General features: G+C 36.6%; 1 protein-coding gene across 1 annotated transcript in view; it reads right to left on the reverse strand.

Annotated features, from left to right (window-relative positions):
* The window catches only part of Znf804a (zinc finger protein 804A), a 305609-nt gene that overhangs the window by 102171 nt on the left and 197767 nt on the right, over positions 1-5671 (reverse strand). The window lies entirely within an intron of this gene.

Genomic DNA, 5671 nt, shown 5'->3' on the forward strand with positions numbered 1-5671 from the left:
AGAGAGAGAGAGAGAGAGAGAGAGAGAGAGAGAGAGAGAGAGAGAGAGAGAGAGAGAGAGAAGGAGGAAGGGACAGAGTAAAAGAGGCAGAGAGAGACACACACAGACTGAGAGACAGGAGACAGCAAGGCAGAGAACAAAGCTACTGACAGAGCTACAAAGAGCCTTATCTTATATGAGATACACACATGCTGTGTACTGAGAGGGCTTAGAAACAACAACAGTATTATTGTGATTAAACAAGCTACATTCAAGAATTTTGTTCCTATATCACATGCCAGGCTAACCTGGAGAAATGGCCAACTTCAGCTTGTGAAAGGAAAGATTTGTTTCTAACATTACATGTGACTGTTACGAAGAAACCCTCTGAAGAATGATGGGAAATGTCTAAAATGAGTGTGACCTGGCTTGAAGGATCTCCGACTGCCCAAATGCTAGACACATTTAGAACTGAATAAACAGCTATATTTGATACAGATCACTATATGAAATCTATGAATATAGTTTTAATTAAAACTATGTATTTGAGCAAAATATTGGAGATTAAGAGTATTCTTTAACATAGTATCATGCAGGGGGCTGGTGAGATGGCTCAGTGGTCTAAAGCACCTACTTAGAACAAGCTTAGCAAAGCACAGGGACCACGGTTCAATCCTCCAGCACCACATGCCAGCCAGTCCCGCCCCCTGGTGGACTGAGCTGGCCACACACACACACACACACACACACACACACACAAATAAATAAAATTAAAAAAAACATAGTATCATGCAAACTATTAAATAAAGGATATTGGAAACAAAAAAATAAAATCACCATGCGATGCCCAATGCAATGATAGCTGAATGAAGAACGGATAACTAATAGATACTAAAGTATGTGACAGTTTAAAAAAATATTTTTAAATGGTTTTAAAATATTTTCCTACAAAATACTCATGACCAACCAAGGGAAATCTAGACATGTGCAATACAGACATTTCTAAGGGAACAGTGCCGATTTTATAAAATTGCTCATCGGACAAATACAGTTTACAGAAAAGGACCCTAACTTCATGCTATTCTTGGGTACTACTTCACATCAGTTTCAAACAACTTAGGTTTAAGAGGAAATGACTTAAAATTAACAGGTGAATAATGAGAAAGAAATACTAAAACTGACAAGACATCAGGATATTTAAAACTGCACACAAATTATGGTAGTCGCTACAACACATAGCTATGTAAATTTGAATGTAGTTAGTATACATTTTATATTTAAAACCAAAAATAAATTAAACTGAATCTTCAGTTCTGGGTCATACCTGCTGCATTTCAAGTACCTACAAATTGTGTGGCAAGTGGTTTCAGGATGAGATATTGTATATAGAGAATGTTGTCAGTATTTTTAGAGAAATGTTAATTAGGAAGCACTGCTCTGGAGCTCTACAATATGCAAAAAATTCCAGTAATGGAAAATCATTAAGCAAACAGAAAAGAAATGCAGTCATATAATACATGAACAACACCAAAAAGAGAAGCCTCAGTGACTGTGGTGTACAATACAGGTGAAAGAAATACAAGAGAGTAAAACATAGGAAGGAAATTTTAAGGAAAAAATATATCAGTGATGTTGGTGTTAGGACACACACAAGAGACAAAACTTTCAGAGCAAGCTGAGGTTTTCATAAACTAGGACAGAATTATGGCTTGGATCTTAGTGTCTTTACAGGCCTATATGTCAAACTTCTGGCTCCAGCCCCTGCATAATGTGAGCTCCTGAACATACAAGAAGTAGGGCCTAGAGAGCAAATTATATGGTTGGAGCTGAGCTCTGGAAGGAGATACAGGAATTCTGTCTCTCTCTTTGCATAATTTCCTGGTTGCCACAAAAGTAATGGCTTCCTTGGCCTTGTTCTCTGCCTACTCTGATGCTTTGCTGCACCACTGGCCCTCAAAACAACAGAGTCAGCCACTTGTACACTGAAACCTCTAAATCTTTGAGCCAAGATAAAACCATTCTTCTTATTCAAGTTGATTTTCTCAGGTGTTTTGCTACAGTAATGTAAAAATGTCACGGATGATTACACAGGAAATGAGTTCTTCATAAATATTTAGGTAAATTAAGCATGCATATTCCTTGTAACACAGGAATTCCACTGCAGAAATTATTTTAGTTAAATTCATAAATACAGACTAAACTGTTTGGATTGTTTGTGGCAGCATGAAAGAGGTGCAATCAAAAAGCCTGCACCTCTGGAAGAATAGATAATTAGGATACAAATAAGGTCTGATGACATCCAGGGAGACAACTCAGTGCAGTAACTGCTTGCCTGGCAAGGCCCTGAGTTTGATCCCTGGTACCACCAAAAACAAAACAATGCAAAACAAAACAAACAAAAAGTAGATAATAGGAATCAAGAGGAACACCAAGTATGTGCTTTAAATAGGCGGATCACTATGTTGGATCTAGTAGTGAGAAACTGAGCACCTTGTAGACTCTTCGCTAAAATAGAAAAAAAATTAGATAGATAGATAGATAGATAGATAGATAGATAGATAGATAGATAGATAGATAGAGCAAGACAAGGATGAGATGTTGCATGTATGGATTATAATCTACTATGAAGAGTGGGATTAACTCTTCCACTGACATTTAAATGTCAAAATGTAAGAGGAAAATTACTGGAGGTAACATATAGAAGACCAGCAATTCATGATTAGTGAGTCTACATTTTGTTCCACATCAGCTTGTTTTTTTTAATCATTATTTTTATTTTTTGGTAGTTTAGGGAAGGGTCTAAAGGGTGTTCAAAGTCTCACTACTAGATCGGACTCATAGTGTTTTGCCTGTTTACAGCCTCCCAAGAGCTGGGATTACAGGTGCATGCCACCATGCCCAGTCTCAATTGCCATCTCAGTGGGCCCCGGGGGCAGTGCCAGCATGGCGGGCCCTGGGAATTGATCAAATCCCTGGCCCCTGCACCTGCTTGCAGGAGCTTTAATCTGCTGAGCTATTTGGTTGACCCCCACATCAGCTTAATTTTAATGTGAATAACTTTTGTGGCACATTAAAATAATGAAAAGTGTTTTGCTCACAGCAAGGCACCCTAAGAATATACCTTTAAAATGAACCTGCTATAGTAACTTCTAGAAGGAAAGCAGTATTTCTTTAATCTACAGTTTAACTATAGTCTCCTCTTTTGTTCTGTTGGCTTAAAATAGGACTTGAATCCTAAGGAAGCTATAGAAGTCCACATTTTCTGAACACAAAGCTAAGTCCTGCTGTGTACATAATTGCCAGAACAGTAACTCTCTTGATATCTGGGACTCCCACTACCCAAACCATCTCACTAGGACAGGCTTTCAGCAGTTTCTTATGGACTGAGGGAATGGATGCTGGATTCCTATGTGGATAAAAGAGAGGACAGATTGGTTACTAATTGAGAAAGTCCAGGGTACTTTGATGAATTTACAGATTGTTGAAATGAGAGGCTGCGTAAAAGTTCTGCAGCAAGTAAATCGTGTAACCTTGTACGCGCCTAATTTTTGTGTGTGATAGTCTTCAAAAGAAGAAATTTCTCTGTACTGAAACGCAGATTCCCTTTTAGAAACTTCAAACACATTCGGACTTCCATAACAAGAAATTCACTGGTCCATTTATGTTCATGACGTTACTCAGGAATTTGAAACTCATGGAATATTGTCAATGGAAAGTAAAGCTGTCCCCTAAAGTACTTTTCTTATTTCCCCAATGACTTTATTCTGTAACCATGCTTGTGTTTTCAGCCAGTTTCATGTACGAGAGAATTTACATTCTTCAGATGGTAGTTGTTAACTCAAGCGGAAAATCTTTACAATAGTGGGTTTCAAACATAATCCTGTCTAAGTGTCAACCATTAATGATTCTAAGTCATTTGGCAAGGGCTAAGACCAGAGATTCTAAACTTCAAAAACAATTCCAAGAAACAGGGATGTTACTGAAATGGAAATCCTTCAGGAAATTGAAGTCACTCAGACATCTAGCATATCAAATATTTTTAAACAATTTTTGAGAACATTTGGTTTTAACAGAAAACACCATTATACTCTATTATTGCTTGAAATCTCCAGGTACCAAAAGCAATATTCAGTTTCATTCAGAGAAAGGGTGACTGACTAAATCATATGGGCAAGTAATTTCTTTTCTAAGAAGTGTATGTGTACATAGTTCAAGTAAAAATGAGACAACATTCCTTCTTAACATCCACTAGCTCTAAAAATTAAGTTGAATAAAATGTTCTCAACTATATACATGCATATCTAATTAGGTGTGTAAGTATGTGTACCTTTCTATCCTATCAATAAAAGCCAAATTTACGTTCTACCTAGATTTTTAAAATCAAATAATCTGTTTCACACTGAATGTAGCTTTCAAAAATTTACAAAATATATCAGTGTGTTCTGTCTGTATATTGTGGAGACTACAAAATACACTTTCTTGTGGTGTGTCGTGTAGCAGGATAACTGTATTTCCCCCTACCTTATTCCTAGAAAGGAAGGCAGCAGTTAATAATAATTTATATTATGTTATGTAAGTTTTTCAGGAGCATCTGATCAAAATTATAGACATCTTGTCCACCCAAACTGGATTCCATCATCTAGTTTTACAGGGAACCAATTTTTTCTCTTCAGACGAGGACACAAGGTGATGCACCATGAAATACTTACTAAAGTCAAGTACCAGCAACATACTCTCAAGTGCTCTCAACTGTGTTTTGTTTTCTTCCACACTCAGCTCAACACTCATGAAAAGCTCGGTGGATGCACCGTTTGAGCCTTTGCCAAAACAGACTCCTACCTGAACGAACATTCAGCCACTTCTACGCTGCACGTGGTCTCCTTCCTTTAATCGACTAGCAGAGAAATCTCACTCAAAAGGAAAAAAATATTGAGATAAACATAAATGTAAACCTCTGCATCCTAATCTTATTAACAATTATAGGTGAGCCCACAATACATCAAAGACCTTACTGTTTGATCAAGTCTCTCTGTTATTACACTGGGGATTGTGGGTAACCAAGATTACATATTTTGTCCCTAAATAAATAACTGACTCCTACTACTGCGAGACTTTGTTCAATCCGGACTTCCCACAGTAAATATCAGGTAGATTTCTAAACATCTACTGCATATGCAAACTAAACTGCCATACTGAGCAGTAAATGGAATATGAAAATAGACATTTCCTTACTGTACTTACATTTATAGTATTAATAGTTAAAATATCACATTGTTATCAAGTGAGTTAACAGAATGATTATTCCTCTGAGTTAGATGTCTAAAAGAAAAAATATAATCAATAGCCTTGCCAGAAATTAAAAGAAAATTTATGCATCATTTTATGAAACTAATAATTTCTATAAAATAATTTGTCAAATTGTCTTCACAGTATTTATTGACTTCTTGAAAAGAAATGTTAACAGATTTTCTTTATTGCCTGTGAAATTATATCTCACTGAAATCTTTTAAAAGCAATCCAAAAATAAGTCTCATTTCTGAATGAAAAGCATATACTTATAGAGGTATCAGTATGATAATATACTAAAATAGTTCTTGATAAAAAATAACATGTGGCACGGCCGGGCAGATGGCTCAGTGGAATAAGCATTTCCCTGGCAAGCGCAAGGGCCTGAGTTCAATCCCCGGTTCTG

The sequence above is a fragment of the Octodon degus genome, unplaced genomic scaffold (genome assembly GCF_000260255.1).
Source record: "Octodon degus isolate 3935 unplaced genomic scaffold, OctDeg1.0 scaffold00025, whole genome shotgun sequence".
Classification (NCBI taxonomy): Eukaryota; Metazoa; Chordata; class Mammalia; order Rodentia; family Octodontidae; genus Octodon; species Octodon degus.